Genomic DNA, 4,995 nt, shown 5'->3' on the forward strand with positions numbered 1-4,995 from the left:
TCTGTCTGTGCTCACCCTAAAGATTAGCTAGCGGCTCAAGGTCGGTGTGAGAATAGAGGAGGATTAGGTTGCAAAGTAGGCACAGACAAGACAAATGGAAATCCTTTTCACATCACTACAAGTTACACCAAGGGCACCTACCGACTAAAGCACAGTAATCCAGTTAGACGTTGCTATTGCAGGATCTCAGTTTGCCAGATGTTATGGTAATTTCTGGCTATTATTACAGATTGACGGATCTTATTCCAAGACTGACTAGAGTGGCTAGCCAGTTTCTAAAATCTCAACCTTGTTTTTGTTCCACCTCGCCTGACATTGGAGAGATATCATTGTTCTTTACTTATTTATTTTGATTACTGTATATATTTATAATACCAGAAGCTGACATGGGAGAAACAGTGTTAAAATGCATATATACTGTACTGTACTACACAGAAAGAACAGCCCTGTCTGACATTAATAACATCTGCTGGTGCTTTGGAATGACAAAACTGATAAGAATTTGATTCTCCATTTAAAAAACCCTTAACAATTAAAACTAATAATTCACGCACGCACGCACGTACGTACATATATAAAACAATGCCAAAATGCCTTTGGTATCATACTATGGATATTGAGTACCGTTTCTAAGTTCTGTGTTCATCTAGTTTAAGAATGCTAGGACTAGGTTGCATAGCTTTATTCTAATGCATGCTATATTTCCTTTTCTGTATCAATTTCAATGTTTAAATTTCAATGTGGAAATCTTTAAAGCAAAAACTGGTCAGGATTGTATTTCTTTGTTAGCTATACACACTGACAGTAGTTAAGTGTAATACCAAATGCAATTGCCACCTGTTACTGAAAACTATCAGTAAGGATTTATTACTTTCAAGGGCAAGGAGCCACAACTACTGCAAAGAACACAAATTTTACAAGAAAACCACTCAAATTACTTTTGCAGTAAATTGTATTGACATTCAGCACAGAGGTCAGCACTGAGGTGTTTGTAGATAAAGAATACAGACTGTATTTCAGATTTCTTGAATTTCAGATGCTGGGCTTTCACTTCTAGTTTAGTTTTGTTCATTAAATTCAATGACAAAAGCTCTGTGGTGGCGCGGATTTGTCTCTCAAGGTCAGCTTTTGTACCAACAATGAAAGACCTTCACTGATCATGCAATATGCTGAGTTCACAAGTGCCATTTACTTAGAGATGATTTCATTAAATAAAACCCATATACGTGGTATTCTGTCAATTCTGTTATTTTAATAGAGAGAAATAGTGTAGGGAATGTAAACTATAGGAAACCTCCTGCCCCCTTATAACCTGCTCTTTGGTTTCTGTATATGTTTTTTTTTTTTTTTTTTTGCATTTGCATTTGTACTAATCCTATCTGCTATTCATTCACAAGCAGCTCCAAATAAATGAGGGAATGGGAATCATTGTAAATTCCATCATGAGCAGGGAGACAGAGAAGGTGAATAATTCCTTAGACACTTTGGGACTTGTTATAAAGAGCCCAGACTCTGTAGATTAACATATAGGTAAAAACAAACTCCAAAAGAACTTCCTCTGTTCCCAGTTCCAGACTCCTCTGAATCCCGGGCGAATCATGTAGAGCAGACTTCCCAGGAGCAGGTTGATAATGAGCTTCAATGAAACCACCTTATCTACTCCAAAGGGCCCAGCACCACAGGCACACATAGCTCACGTCAAGATCCAGTGACCTTTTACATTAGTATATGTGCTTAACAAGTTAAGAAAAGAAATAGACAGCTGGTAAGATGTTAATATGTGCATAATGCCTGCTGGCTGCATTGAAGTTGTTTTCAGTGACAGTTCTATATTGGACCATTGTTTTTAGGTGCACAAGAGCAACAGCATTGTAACAGATTGCAGCCTGTTAGATTTATTTGAACTGTTTTAAAAGTGGTGGATCAAAATCCTGCCATTCCAGCTCTAATAACTAATAGTGCTGGGGTGATGATGTTAGATCATTAAAACAGACCCCTGTGTCTATGGTCTTTTTATTTTACACGGCCTGAAGGTTAATTCACTAAGAAAGAGTCCCCGCTGCGGGGGAAATCTTCCTGGAAGCCCCTGAGCAATAGAAACATAGAGAAACTCGATCTCCTTTGTCTAGGCAGTTAGACTGGAGAAATCTATAGAGCGACAGCACCTCAGGCCCTTAATCTGATGGGTATAAGGAATCAAAAGGGGTAAAAGGGCATCTGTAAGATCTTTAGTCACGGCAAGGAGTTTACCATTAGGGCTACTTATGGTGGACGAAAGGAAAAGGATTCAAGCTTATTCAGCTGGCAAGCGAGCAGCTTTCTGTATATCAGATAAAGGTTCTGCCTTTTTTATTTTGTAAGCCGACAGAACTGGTCCTGTTGTCTGACTGCTTTAAAGTCCGAAGAGAGTCTCTCAAAACAGTGTCTCCGAAGCATTGATAATATATTTAGTTGTGGTTCAGTGGTTTGCCCATCAATGCCATCAGTAAAAGGGGTCAGACCAATGTATTTGGGTTGCATTCTGGCTGTCAAGTTAAGCTTTGTGAAGTAGCAAAGTGCAAGTGTTAAGTCTTTTGACATTTTGGGATAGCGGATGATCTTGTGCAAATGCACGTTCAGAATTTTGTTTTGGAGGAAATCCTCACAATGCGGTTAGGGCACCTATCAAAGTTAGGACAGACAGCAAGAAGTCTGGGAGTGTATGTGTTACTTTGACAGCATCCAAACAACAAGCAAACATACACAACTGCTGAAACACACAACAGAGTCAAGTTTAGAAATCGCAGCATGGCACCAATTGGGATAGATACCCTAAGTGTCAATTTTAAAGCAATGAGCAAAGCACTGTGACATGTTCTAAATCTGCATATCAGAATGCAACAAGTATGTATTTAAAAGTTATAGTAACATACTCTTTGTATTTACTTAGAGCACAGTACAAATATGATAGTAATTTTTTTGTCATTTTTCCTTCTTTTTTGCAATCTTGGGCAGAAATGTAACTGGAACGTTGGCAATGTGTGTCTTGTTTTCTGTATTTTTACAGAAAAGGGGTTTTAGGGCTTTTCTGATAGACAACCCAAAGTGGGTACCAAGTTCATATTTTTTATATTTGTTGCTGTGTGTTTAATGTAGCAGTGAACAAAACAAAAAGATTTACAGATGCATCGCCTTTTAAAGGCAAAGTCTTTACATCTTCTAAGTGTCATGTATAAATAATTTTATCTCCAGGTGTTATCATGTGTGCTTTAAAGTAGGAAGAGAGAGGTCTCTTAAATTGTTTTTGATGGAGTCTGAAGATGAGTGCTTGTGTCAAGTGTTTTGCGGCAGTGTAGACTTACCTTATCTCTGAAGGAAAAAGGGATGGCTTGGAATAGTGTTGGCACCTCAGCTCCTGTGCCAGAGCTGTAAAATGAAAACTGCTGTCCAAAGTGAATCTATTTCAAGTTGTGTACTTGAAGAAAGTTCTGTGCAGAGACATGGCAGAGTGGACGCTACTGAAACGGCTGCTTGATGCAGTTCATCAGCACTCAACTATGATCGGGAGGCTGTGGCTTACTGTCATGGTTGTTTTTCATCTGCTGATTGTGGCTTGTGCTACAGAAGATGTTTGTTTGCAACACCATGCAGCCAGGATGCTCCAATATCTTGCGCCCCTATTGTGTATGTTTTTGGGTGTTCCAGATTATAATGGTATCCACGCCTTCCTTGTGCTTTATAATTTACACCTGGCATAACCTGTCAAAACAGCCTGAAGGAGGAAATCATTTTTCCTGCAAATCTGAGAGAAATCCAGGACACAGCTCTGCAGATATCATTGAAAGGACTGATTTCCGTGTAAATAAAAAAAGTAAGCATTAAAGAGCATGATCGAAAGGTTTCAGAGAAGGCAGTAAAAAGACTGGGAGCCTTTTAAAATATTATGTCTTTCATATGTGCTTCCAAGCAGCATTGGAAGTGGGCTTTGTTTTCGCTCAGTGGGTTCTTTTCGGTTTCCAGGTTCCTTCACATTTCGCATGCACAGCATTTCTGTGCACCCAGATAGTTGACTGCTATGTTTCTCGTCCCACCGAGAAGACCATTTTCTTGCATTTCATGTTTTCTGTGGGGGTCTTCTGCATCTGCCTAAACCTTATGGAGCTGAATCACTTGGGGTGGAAGAAGATCAAGGAGTCTTTACTCAAACAGGAGGTGTCACTGGCTGGCTATCAGGAAATAGAAAGCCAAGATGAAAATTCTGTCATCTCTCTCAGGTTCAGGGAGGTCACAAGTACTACCTCACTTCCAACCTTAGAACTTGTTGAAGAAAACAACCAGCAATGGACGTGCGATGGACACTCCTGGAACAGGGAGTGTGTCATTGCCTTACTCTGAAATACAGACTCAAGACAATCTCAGAGCTCTGTCCTTAAAGACCAAAACAGGTTAAAATAGAAGCTTGAAACAGAAGAACTTAGAAGTCTGGATATGAAAACCAATCCTGAACACGCTTAAAAATGTTCACTACTTTACAAAATTGTATACCTAAAAATGTCTTAATGTGACTGTTTTTCATATATACACAAGTACAAGTGCTTATGCTCGATATGGTATCAACCAAGTTAACAGGTGTTGCTTCTTTAATCTTTCGTACCTTTGGATGAAAACTGCATAGTTGTGTAAGGTAATAATAATCAAATAGATAATCAAACTGGTGTTGTGGCTGCTAATTAACATATCAAGGACACTGATACTCAATAATAATGTTAATTCCAAGACTATTCAATATCGATTTATTAATAGTGTGTATATATATATATATAGATATATATATATAGTATAGATACCACTGTACTAAAAAAATGTTTACATTTAGGCCACTTTTCCATCAACTATGCATGTTGGAAAAATATATATATATATATATATATATATATATATATATATATATATATATATATATATATATATATATTAATGGCATTATTGTGCTTCTACGCATATAATCTTGTCGCT

At 38.0% G+C, this 4,995-nt stretch overlaps 1 pseudogene; it reads left to right on the forward strand.

The window, feature by feature from the left end:
* Positions 1-3,387: 3,387 nt before the first annotated feature.
* On the forward strand, positions 3,388-4,374 carry LOC121298531 (annotated as a pseudogene).
* The last annotated feature ends 621 nt before the right edge of the window (positions 4,375-4,995 follow it).

Source organism: Polyodon spathula, chromosome 24 (assembly GCF_017654505.1).
Source record: "Polyodon spathula isolate WHYD16114869_AA chromosome 24, ASM1765450v1, whole genome shotgun sequence".
In the NCBI taxonomy this organism is placed as follows: domain Eukaryota; kingdom Metazoa; phylum Chordata; class Actinopteri; order Acipenseriformes; family Polyodontidae; genus Polyodon; species Polyodon spathula.